This window comes from Mesocricetus auratus, unplaced genomic scaffold, assembly GCF_017639785.1.
Source record: "Mesocricetus auratus isolate SY011 unplaced genomic scaffold, BCM_Maur_2.0 Super-Scaffold_100023, whole genome shotgun sequence".
NCBI lineage: Eukaryota > Metazoa > Chordata > Mammalia > Rodentia > Cricetidae > Mesocricetus > Mesocricetus auratus.
The window spans coordinates 3,889,869-3,902,746 of NW_024429204.1; the positions used below are offsets into that span (position 1 = coordinate 3,889,869).

Here is a 12,878-nt window from a genome sequence, read left to right on the forward strand (position 1 = left end):
ACAAAGCACGCCACCTCTCATTGCCGAGCAGCCTCCCTTAGCTCTACGTCCGTCCGGTCCGTGTCCTGGCCGCATCCCACCAGAGTCAACTGGGGTACGACGTGACACCCAGTCATAACGTTGGCTTAGGCATCGGCCTGGGAAAATTTCTCGTGCGCCACTTGATTATGCTTTCCTCGCGATTAGAGTCAGCGAACGTGTGGGGAGGAAAATCACAGCGGTCGAGCGTCCTTCTCACCGTAGACCAAACACGCCTCTTACTAATACAGGTCATCGCCATGTAAGACAGGAGAGGGCTTGCCTGGCAGGGACGACGCTCTGGGCTCCATCCCCCAGAGTAGAAGACAATCCTGTCTGGAGGAGGATTTGTCAGGCTCCGCCACTGTGTTTCCACCCTCTGCATTCTGCACTCTTTGGAAGAAATCACCGGTGTAGCCTGCGCTTTGCCCCTGTCAGTATACTAGCTGGGACTCTTCTGCTGGGGGTGGGGCGGGGCTCCAGGGGTGGGGCGGGGCTCCGGGGTGGGGCGGGGCTCCGTGATCTATTTTTTTTATCCACCCAATCATTGAAACGAGTGTGGGGATGTGTCGTTTGCTTCAGGTTACGACTCAGTGTTGTTTTGTTTATGGTGTTGCTGAAGCTGTCCCAGACATTGGGAGCTCGTGCAACATCTGTAGGGGGGGGCGGGGTGTTTTGTTTCCTTTCTCGTTCCTTTGGTTTCGGGCACTGTTTGGGATACTCTAAGCTCACCTTGTGTATTTCCTGCTCTAGTCTTAATCAGCCCTTTACCCCAAGGAACCCTGCTGTTAACGCAGAACAGACTGGAAGGCAGCGTCTGGGCCACAGGCAGCGAGCTCATTGTTACGGGGGTGTCAATGCTTCAGTCTCCACACAGAGCATATGGATGCAACTGTGTTCGTTTGTTTCTGGACGCGGTAGCTTACACCCATAATCCTAGCACCCAGTAGGTAGAGACAAGAGAAGTGCCGTAAGTAAGTACATGGCCAGCCTGGGCTACAGAGTGAGTCTGGAGCCAGCCTGAGCTATGGAGTGAGGGCCCTGTCTTTAAAAACCAAAGACAGGGAACGATAAAAGAAAACAAAATTTTAGCAAGCATTTTAAATGGCACTGCATCAACCAGAGAGGCGGTACTATTAGACCCATTGTAAAGGTGAGAACACCAAGTCACAGAGAGGAACTGACATATATGTATCCGTTAAGTGGCAGGACCAGGGATTGAACCCAAGCATCTGGATCCAGATTTGGAACACTTCCCACTGCTCCACATTGCCTTGTGGCAGGGGCCGGGGGGCTCACAGAGCTGCTGTCTCCAACTGTTAAATCACTCAACCCATCTACACATCCCCAAGACACATATGAGCCCGTTAAGAGCCAGGCTCTGCTGTAATTGATGCCCTGGCACCATCTGAAATACCCCGGCCTATGGCCCAGCTCACTATGACAGGGGAGGTTGCTACAGTGAGCCCCTGGAGATCACGTGAGCTCTTTTTAATTTACCTCTGTCCACTTGTTATTTCTATCAGTTTTAAAGAGATGGCTTTAGTGCCTCTCCTGTACATGCGATCCCCATTCCCATTGCTGCTGTTCACTGATAAAATGTTTGAACGAAACGATTTGTGTGTGTGTGTGTGTGTGTATGAAGGCCATTAGACAGCAAACCCCGGTTCCCCTGTGGCGCTGAGAAGAGAGTTCTAAACGTGCACTTACTTGGCGGCTGTGGCTTTCAGGTGCCTCCACGGGACCAGAGCTGAGATGACCTGCAAGAAACACGCAACATAGCAGGAGTCAGTGGAAAACACCTTGGAGGAGGCGTCCTCACCTTGCACGAGGCGAGCACGTCCGGGAGTCGCTAGTGCATTTTGGGAAGGGATTGTAGATCAACAAAGCAGGCTCCTCTAGAACGAAAGGCAGAGGTCGGTACTGGGGGAGTCCGGGATTGACTTCTTGCGAACATTTACAGGCCTCTCGGAAGAGAAAGGACACCTGGGAAGACCTGGGTCCTCAGGAGCTGCCTTCCACATATGTAAAACCTGACTGCAAAGCAGCGCACTGAGCGTTGCTAAGAGGATAGCTCAGCCGGGCAGGGGCTTGTCACACAGCGTGAGGGCCCGTGTCTCACCCCCAGGGGCCACACAAAAGAGCCAGGCATGATGGTACACGCTTGTAAACCAGTGCTGGGGAGACAGAGCCAGGCAGGTCCCTAGCATTTGCTGGGACTAGACAACCCTACTACTAAGTAGCCTTGATGGGGCTAGCCACAGGCAAAATGGAAGACTCTGGCTTAAAAACTAGGTAAATGGCTCCTGAGGGGTGACACCCAAGTTTGCCCCCTGGCCTCCGAGTGCACGTTACACATACTTGTACACACACACCTGCATACCATGCATGCCCACAGGCACACAAACACATACACATATTCACACACATTGCATTTTTTTTGAAACATCAGTAAGGAATGGTAAATGGTTCTCTGGGTAAGAGCTCCTGATGACTAAGACTGCGGGAAGCCATGGTTGACACAGATCACTAAGTGTAGAAAGTTGGTTAGAGCTTTGCCGCAATCCAAGTGAACGGCCCGGCAGAAGACTAACTCAGCAAGTCTGACAGGAAAGCTTCCAGGCAGAAGACGGGTCTGTGGGTCCCATCACTAATGGACACATGTCTGGTGCTTCCGCCCTCTCTTCGAAGAAAGAGCATTTTTAATACCTCTGGGGCAACCAGTCTAGACAACCTAATCGATCTCTATAATATAATTCCAAAGCTATCAAGAGGGCCAAAGACCTCTGGGAAGGCCCGCTTTAAAAATCCCAACCGACATTATTGAATTAATAAGCATCAATGGTACTTTTATCGGGGATTAAAAACCCAAGGGCTGTTTGTCCTTCTTGATTTTTTTAAAACTTAAATCGACAACTGTAATAATTCAGCATGACATGCTGGAAAACTGTGACTACTGATTTCTGTGTCATTGAGGATTTGGTGAGGTGCCCCCTTGTTGCCACACACCTCTTAGTCACTGCACCAAGGACTCTTGTGAGTTGTGACAGAGAACTCACAGCTGAAACAGAACTTGGCGTTTTAGCAAGAGAACCAACCAGTTTACCCCTTTGCCTACAGAACAGAGGCACTAGATTTCAGTGGGCAAACTGTTGGCCCTCTCTTGTGCCCCAGAAGTGACAGGCATTACCACTGGTTTAGTTTCAGCCATCTAATGCTAAACAGGTTCCTGCGGCTTTCTGGCTTGCAATCTATACATTTAAGAGGTAGCGATCACTGAGAAGCTTTGGCTTAAAGGAAGAAATCTTTCCAAACCCGATTTAGCACAGAAGAAAATATAACTAGTTGCTTTTTATAGACTGTCTTTTAACTCAAAGACGCTTTGTTGACACCCAAGCATGTAACTTTAAGAGTGGCGTTCTAGGACGTTTTCGCTGCAAGGAAGTGAGAATTGATGAAGTAAATCCATGTTTTATGCATTTTGAAGTATGTGTAATTAGCTCCATTTCAAGCTTTAGGTGAATCAAGGGGAGTGAGAGAGTTGGCCTGCTGTGGAACCCCATTGCCTTCCCCAGCATCAGACCTGATAGCTTGGTAAGGACCAAGCCTGGTACGCCAACAGCGCAGGCTGGGAGAATTCTCTCTTCTCTAAGTCTTTGCCCAAGGTTCAGATCTACTCACAGATGATTGTACACTGAAACGCACCCTGTCTTACAGACCTCTGTACACTGAAACAACTCTATCTTACAGACCTCTATACACTAACTGAAACACACTCTATCTTACAGAGTTCTGTACACTGAAACACACTCTATCTTACAGAGTTCTGTACTCTGAAACACACTCTATCTTACAGAGCTCTGTACACTGAAACACACTCTATCTTACAGACCTCTGTACACTAACTGAAACACACTCTATCTTACAGACCTCTGTACACTAACTGAAACACACTCTATCTTACAGAGTTCTGTACACTGAAACACACTCTATCTTACAGAGTTCTGTACACTGAAACACACTCTATCTTACAGAGTTCTGTACACTGAAACACACTATCTTACAGAGTTCTGTACACTGAAACACACTCTATCTTACAGACCTCTGTACACTGACTGAAACACACTCTATCTTACAGAGTTCTGTACACTGAAACACACTCTATCTTACAGAGTTCTGTACACTGAAACACACTCTATCTTACAGAGTTCTGTACACTGAAACACACTATCTTACAGAGTTCTGTACACTGAAACACACTATCTTACAGAGTTCTGTACACTGACTGAAACACACTCTATCTTACAGAGTTCTGTACACTGACTGAAACACACTCTATCTTACAGAGTTCTGTACACTGAAAACACTCTATCTTACAGAGTTCTGTACACTGAAACGCACTCTATCTTACAGAGTTCTGTACACTGAAACACACTCTATCTTACAGAGTTCTGTACACTGAAACACACTCTATCTTACAGAGTTCTGTACACTGACTGAAACACACTCTATCTTACAGAGTTCTGTACACTGACTGAAACACACTCTATCTTACCCATTCTTTTCTCCAACATCAATGGGACAATAGGCAAGGTGGGCTGGGAGGAATGTAAACTTGTAAGAAGACAAGTCTAGATAGTAGAAAAGTCATAGATCACGATCTTTACAGACAGTTGTTTTCATTAAAATGCACACACGAAGAGGTCAGGAAGGTGACACAGACCCACAGGTGTCTGCCACCAAGCCTGACAACCTGAAGCCAACCCCTGGCCTCACACGGTAAGAGGGAACGAATTCCTGCCAGTAGACCATGGGTAAGTTAAAACGTGTTTCATGGACAGAGGTCTGTGAGTTGATTTGGGGGTAAGACAGAGAGATGGGGCTTTCCAGAGATGGTTACGGCATCTCTCTCCTAAATGGGGTAAAGGCTCTTATACCAGGAGCCTCCCAGTGTACCCATCCCCAGCCCCTGTCCCCTCTTCAAATGAGACCACAGCACTCCAGCTCAGATGACAGCCCAACAGCCTGCACCAGACACCAGCTTCCGGTTCCCTGATCTTAGATTTCCCAGCCTCCAAAACTGTGAGAAATACATGTTTATTCTTCATAGCTGCACGAGGGGAAACGTTTGTGTTAGCTGCTTCACTCGTGCTCATGGCCAAACCCCCAACAGCGGCAACTTAGTGAAGGAAGGGTTCATTTCAGCTCCTAGCTTCGGGGAGGCGACCGGGGAGGCCCGGGAGGTTCTGGCTGTGTGACAGAAGTGTGAGATGCAGAGACACGCATCCGGACTGATCAGGAAACAGTTCAGCCCCAGAAGAGTCACCACCTTCCAGGCCCAGCTGCAGCAACCCATTTAAGCTGGCTGGACCACAGTCCCAGGACCTCCCAAAACGGCGCCAGCGGTGGGTACCAAGTTCTTAAATACACGTGCCTGGGGCCAGGGGAGACAATTCACTTTCAAAGCATCCTGCTATGTGCCTGTTATTATGTGTAACAATTTATATTACAACTCTGGGATGGCAAGAGGATGAAGAAGGAAAAATACAGGAAGTCTGGGGTCCTGAATGTTTGTCAGCAGGGATTGACCTTGAGAGCCGACAGGAAGACCACTCGTGGTAGACACACAGACAGGAGCATGCTGTCATCCTAAATCTGTTTCGAATTGGGCTTGATGTTTCCTTTAAGAGCTCTATTGGGAAGTTGATGGTTAATGAGGAAACAAATAGATGTTGCTGGTTAACTTTACTTTTTCATCAGCCTAGAGGAAACTCTTTTATGACAGTGGTAATGCCTAAGATGCTTTCTATCTGAACATACAAATCTCCAGGTTTATCTGTCCCCTGGAGTGATAGAGGCCGCAAGCATCTGGATCACACACAACCTTGGAAAGTTTTAAACGCTATGTGTAGTAGGAACATTACCGAGACATTATTTCTAACCCCTGGTCAGCCATGCTACCCATTCACGATGAAGGGAGCTGGGATCATTTCTGGTCCATCAGATTCTGTGTACAATTTTTCATCCCCAAAATCTGGCATTCCCATAGAGCAATACTTTTTAAAAAGCTCTTGTAAAGAGCCCACCACTCTTTACATTTCATTTTCCTGTGATTTAAAGCATGTCTGATAATCCGTGCTTCAAATCCAACCCTAGTTTTCCCCAGGAAGTGGGGAAGTGCTTAATATTTAGTCATCTGGAAAAAAAAAAGTCCAAATGGCCCAAACACAACTAAACTGAAAACAGATGATATTCATTGTCCCTGGGGCATTTAGCATAAGCTAAATATACTCACAACACAGCTGACCATCTGAGACCCAGCTACCGGAACCAAAGCTGTGTCAAGGACAGCTCTGTCATTGAGGAGTCACACTCTCCTGCAAGGCGGGGACAGCGTCCGAGCGTCACACAACCGCTGCCCCTTGTGGGTTCTGGGGATTGAACTCAGGCCGTGTCAGATTTGCGCAGAAGATGCCGTTACCCACGGAGACGATGCAGCGGCGCGTAAAAAATGTTTTAAAGCGTTTCCTCGTCTCACTTTCTACTTTCAGCCCAAGTCTGTAGAGAAAGGAGTAATCTGCTCTCTTATATTTAGTAAACATAGCATTAACTATAGATAGGGGGATTTAATAGGATTCTAACTTGCCATTTAAAAACCTTTCCTGGGCCTGCAAGTGTAGTTCAGCAGCCAAGTGAGTGGTTAACATGTGGATGGTCTCCAGTGTGATCTCCATTAGGAAGGAGATAAAACAAAACCACGCTACTGCCATTGTTGCCATTTTCCCAGGCCTAGGTCCCCCCAGAGCGGTGTGCTTCATTCCAATGCCATCACTCTGTGACTTAAGCCACAAGGCACGGTTACTCCTATTTACATCCTACAATTGGTCTAAAACCCAGCAAGTATGCATATTAAAAAAAGTCTAAAGATGGACACAAAGAAACCAGCCTGATTCCAGCGAGCAGAGATGGGCAGAATGGGATTCAGCAAGCGTCATCTTTAGACAACCGGTGGGCTCTGAATGTCACAAAGGACGTGGAAGGGCCAGGGGTGGTCCTCCCCTCTGTCCAGGCCACTGACAATGGGCCACTCTGGAGAGGGCCTGGCTGACTCGGTTAAGGAAACACGCAATCATCCAGCAGCAGGACCATAAGGATATCTTATCCAGGCGACACGAAAGTGCTCACTCCAGAGGAGAGAAAGCCGGCTCATAGCTTATGGCAGACGAGTGACGTCATCAAAACACGGTAGGGAGAAGACAGATGCATAACAGGGCAAGCCCCTTCTCAGTCTTAGGGACTTTCCACTAGCATTTGACTGTTATCCCCATTACCATATGAATATATACATACATACATACATACATACATACATACATATATATATATATATATATATATATATATATATATATAGGTTGTCTGTCTCTCCTCACTGGGAAGAAAGTCTTTGAGGGTACAAGAACGTCTTTGGTTCGTTGATGTAAGCTGATAATCGCTAAGAATCCTGTCCACGAGTGTTGACTAAATGGATGCACTATCAACTCAATGGTGTAGAAGCCACTCGAAAGAAAATCCCCTGGAAAGACAGAGGGAAGGGTGCTAGGTTACAATGGAAAGCAACTGAATGTGAACAGGGAAGGAGCTGAAAATGAGTCCGGAGAAGTCTGTGGGAGGGTCATGGGGCTACCGGGAATTTTGTAGAGTCAGCATCTGAGCCTTCTAGAAAAGTCTTCTCTGGGTCCGTCTGGCTGTAGAAGGGCAAGCAGCCCCGTGCTCCTCCCCTCACTGTGGATCTGGTTCCCTCCAGGCTTTTAATCTGCAGCTAAGGAGAGCACAGGGAGCTGGGCACCAGTCACCACAGCACCTGGCTCACGCCCCCTCACACCTCTTGTTTCCTAAGGCTGCTAACGCTCTGTAAGCCACTGACATCCTCCCTACAGCCTCTGGCTTTCAAAAATGGTTCCAGTTTCTAAGCACACCTCTGTTGACACAGCGTATATTTCCATGCCTACAGAGGGTGACTAAAAGGAAATTAAGTGTGTTTTTGAAAGGCCTCGCATTGATGAGCTAGTGTTGGATATTAACTGTTCACAAGCATTGAGACAAGCCCCTCATGCGAGTTGCCCAACCAACTCATCTCTAGCAGCGACAAATTCCCGGTTCCAAATAAAAAAAGACTTATAGAAGTCCATGCATCCAGACTGGCAGGTGGCAAGACACAGGGCCGAATTGGACTCCAAAGGCCAGAGGCTCAGCAGCCGGATCTCCTCAATGATTCACCGAGAGCTTCCGGGCATCCTGAACCGCCAGCCTGCCTGAGTGGCAATGCCACTGGTAGCCAGGCCAGGCAGAGCCCAGGTTGGGTAAGGTGGTGGTGGGTCTCTCTGGGGAGCGGAGGGAGATAAGAACACTAATTTCTACAGTCCTTCTCTTTCCAAACTCTGGATCGCATTGTTTACCATGCAAGGAAACAGGGATAACTTTTCCTGAGAAGTGCTAAGATGGGGGGGGGCAGAAGAGGGGGGGGTACCAAGCTAATGGCTCCAAAGCTTCTCTTCGTTCAATGGACCCAAACCTCTCTCTTTTGTTCCAAGGACTTCTGATTTGTAGTCATTGTCACAGAGGTGACATCACACACGGTCCTCACTCTGCTACTCTCTGTGACTTAGGTGATGGGGGATGCCCTTCTGCATGAACATGTTTCTCTTACTGGTTGATGAATAAAGCTGTTTTGGCCAATGGACAGGCAGGATGTAGCCAGGCAGGAAGTATAGGCGGGGCTACCAGACTAGGAGTTAGAGGCGGGATAGACACCATGTAGCTGCCAAGGAAGAAAGAGGTCCAGGCATCACCGGTAAGCCAAGAACGCATGGCGTGGAAATATACAGATTATTAGGAGAGGGTTAATAATTAAGAGAGAGCTAGCCAATAAGAAGCCTGAGCCACAGGCTAAACAATTTATAATTAATATAAACTTCTGTGTGTTTATTTGGGACTAAAGGGCTGTGGGGTCAGATAGGACAGAAACTTCAGTCAACGCATAGGCTTCCTTTTCACCAATGTATACATTCCCTCATTGCGAGCCACTTAGAAAACAACTGGAATATCTGCCTATGCCAAGCAAGAGGAGTGCACAGCCAATAGGATGGGTAAAATCCCCCGTTCTCACAAAACATAAAATAGAGAAGCAAAAATCTCAATATAGTACGTGTCCAAGACCCTGGAGCCAAGCTCCAGGTTCATACACACAGGTACAGGTGTCCACTGTTAGGAGATGAGGATGAGAAACCAGGTCTGAGATGGAATGTGATGCCCAAGAATCCACACGGGGGATGAAGGTGTGGCTCACAGGGCGTGGCTCGGAGGGTGTGGCTCGGAGGGCGTGGCTCGGAGGGCGTGCCTTCTCCCTTGAGAAGTGAAGGGCGGGAGGGAGAGGGTAACCAAGGGTGAGAGAACAGTGGTGTGTACATCAGGAGCATCTCCTAAAGAGGCCCACAGATGGGAAAGTCTATTCACTCCTTTCAGCTGCCATGGAAAAAACACCACCACGTAAGGGGGAAGCGTTCACCGTGGCACGTGGTTCCAGAGGCTCCATCCACTCTTGTTTAGCTCCGTATTCACGGGTAGACTATCATGGTGACAGGAACATTCATTGGTAGAGGAACTCTTTCACCTCGTGGCAGACAGGATGTAGAGAAAGGAGGAGGCCACGGGGGGGGGAAGGAGACCTCCGAGGACTCGCCTCCAGTGACCTACTTTCTCTATCAAGGCCCCGAATCCTAAAGTTTCCACAATCTCCCAAAATAGTGCTGTTGGCTGGGAACCAGCTACTCTGCACAAGCCTGAGGGGGTGGGGGGCTTTAAATCCGGAACTGCAGCAGCATGGATCTAGTTATCAAGAGATCTGGGAAGTTTAGAAGGGATGGGGGGAGCTGAGGCTGACTGAGGGGGCAGCCTGGAGCTTGGACCGTCTTCTGACTGCAGTCTATTCTACGGCTCCCAGAAGAAAACATGTTAGAGAAGGCAGAGCTAAAAATAACAGCAAAGCAATGATTTTAAGCAAGATGCTCCTGTCCACTTCATGCCTAAATGGCTGTTAAGCGCTCTGCGCTGACGGTGTTGGCATTCAGTCTGGGCTGTATTTTGAATGGTAGGCTGGGATCTGACTGGAAGGCGATCTTACCAAACCCTCCCAGAGCAACTCTTCCTCAAAGCCTTCGGAGAAATGAATTGATCCATGGACAACCTCTTACCAATCCTGTGCCGTTGAAATCAGGGCCTTCGTTTTGTAGATGAGGAGGAGAATGAATCTCAGAGGGACCCTACAGCTACTTGGAATAAGTGTGATCAACGCTTGTTAAACACTCTAGCTGGGTCTTAGCCATTGTCTTAGTTACGTTTCTACTGCTGTAACAAGACACCAAGGCAACTCACAGAATAAAGAGCTTCTCTGGGGTTGACGGTTTCTGAGCGTCTATAACGGCAGAGCAGAGGAACGTCAAGGGGCTTGCATCTTGATCTACAACCATAAACCTTTTGAAATCACAAAGCCCATCCCCGGTGACCCAGCTCCCCCAACAAGGCTACGCCTCCTATTCCTTCCCAACAGCTCCACCAACTGGGAAGCAGCTAGTCAAATATAGGAGCCTATGGGAGTCATCCTCATTCAAACCGTCATAGCCCTTAGGTCATACCTATCCGGAATTCTAGAAACGTAGAGGTCATGGGTGACCTTGAAGAAAGAACTTGGACCAATGGGGTAAAACTCTGAGAGGAGCAACGTCCAAAAGAAGATGTGGAGACAATGGGACTGGGCAACTATTTTGTCAGGAACGGGACTGTGCAGGACTAGTGTTTATAGGGCGGAGACTGTCCAGGTGGGGGACAACTTATAATGTATATAGATGAGAAAGATTAAGAGAAGAAAAATGGTGAAGGAAGAATAACTGGATTCAAGGCAGAGGTGCCAAGTTTTAGGCAAGAAAGGATGTAGGATGCTGGGTTTGCAGTCAAGGAGGAAACTTCCATCCCAGTCTGTGCATTGGAGTTTTCTAGGGACCAAAGCAGAGAAAGCAATTGGAAACAAAAGACAGTTTCTTCACGGAGTCACGGTCCCTGAGGCTGAGCCCTGAGCGTTGGTACATTCTGCTTGTTGATTCGCTGCATTCTCAGCGGGCTTCCGTGTATGGCCAAAGTGGGATTTCATTAAAAATCTACACGGATGTAAACTGAGTGGGAGGGCTCAGATTAGCGCGTGGTCAGTAAAGCTAACTGTGTTGCACAGAGCCTGCTGCGGGACACTGCCTTCTTTGAGCTGGCTGTTGCATTCAACCCGGGAAAAAAGAGATTTAAAACCCAAATGCAGGCATTTCAATTTTGCCTCTTCATTCATTTTCTCTTCTTGCCTTGGAGTTGGGGTCGTGCGAAATTTCACTTCATGACGTTAGGCACATGTTCCGGTTTCAGACATGTTGCCTCCTTCTCCATGACAAAACTCTCCAGGAACCTAACCAAATGGAAGCTAACACTCTTCTGGTGGCCTCTTTCTAACCAGTACCCTTCAAGTCATGCCGTATCGCTAGCTAAGAACCGTGTGATTTCTTGGTTATCGCACCACAAATATTTGATGGTCACCCCCTTCCGGCCTCGGCCTCACGGGGCTGTACGTGCTATCAAGACTGGCGTGGTACCTGCACTTCTGGAGCTTGCATTCTTGTGAGGAGATACATCATTGAAAAAACGAACAGAGAAATCAGCAGAACACCTGAATGTGTGATAATTTTTATGGAGACAGACATTGTTGTGATGGAGGACACTGGGAGAGTAAAGGGAGAATGGGGGGTCACACACCAGCCCCTAGACTGTCAGTTGTCCACAGGGACATTGCAAAAGACAAGATGTTCCCGAGAACCCCAGACTCTTGGCCCCCGCATCCTTTCTCTGCATGAAACCTGACCCGGAAGGACTTCTCCTTATGATTCCTCAGTGCTTCTGCATCTTCCCAAAAATGGCCCATAATAAGCTATCCGTTCAGTAGTTCACTCCAGACTTTTTTTTTTCCCAGTCATCCATGTGGTCCATTAGACCTCTACCCACATCAAGAAATCACTGCTATTTATTTCATATCTTGTGTGTTTGGAAAAGCCATGTAGCGTAGGAATATAGCACTGTATTGAAGATTGGTGTCACACACTTCGTGCGTGGTGCTACATTTAGTCTTTTGGTTCTCTCATCCCACTACGAGATGGAGAAGCCATCTCTGAGAGACGCTGCTAGCCTCCATGGTTACACCAGGCTTTGCTCCAGCGGTGGAGACTTTAACCCAGCAGTATGATTCAGAACCACGAGTCTCAGCAACCATGCTCTCCGGAGCCTAGGAACCATCTTATTCTTAAAGGCAGCATCATGTCCAAGTCGTGTAGAAACAAGTGATAATGTTCAGACAAAATCCAAACTGTGGAGTCAGGCTAAGCAAACAAACACCATGGCCAGCTCAGTCTGGCGATCTCTGTCCGCTAATGATGAGCAACCAAGAATGACAGTAAAAAAAAAATGGAATTGGCAATAAAAAACATGCTACGAGTAACTGTACTTACGACATTTAAACAATGACAATGACCTGAACATGCTACAAGTAACTGTACTGTTAAACAATGTACGTTTAAACAATGACAATGACCTGAACATGCTACAAGTAACTGTACTGTTAAACAATGTACATTTAAACAATGACAATGACCTGTGGTGCATCCTCAACCCTGAAGCTGAGGTCTAGCCTTCCACCTGTGCTAGGCGCAGGGATACGACTGCAGGTTGTCACCTGGTGATTGTCAGCGTCTTCCTGGTGTTGCTACAGAGCT

The 12,878-nt window shown here is 47.7% G+C and overlaps 1 protein-coding gene across 2 annotated transcripts in view; it reads right to left on the reverse strand.

The window, feature by feature from the left end:
- Positions 1–12,878, reverse strand: part of Ncald (neurocalcin delta) — a 294,541-nt gene that overhangs the window by 177,484 nt on the left and 104,179 nt on the right. For both annotated transcript variants that reach the window (XM_040730602.1, XM_040730600.1), the window contains exon 3: positions 1,729–1,778. The gene's annotated coding sequence lies outside the window, so the exon portion shown is untranslated. The remainder of the gene's footprint in view (positions 1–1,728; positions 1,779–12,878) is intronic.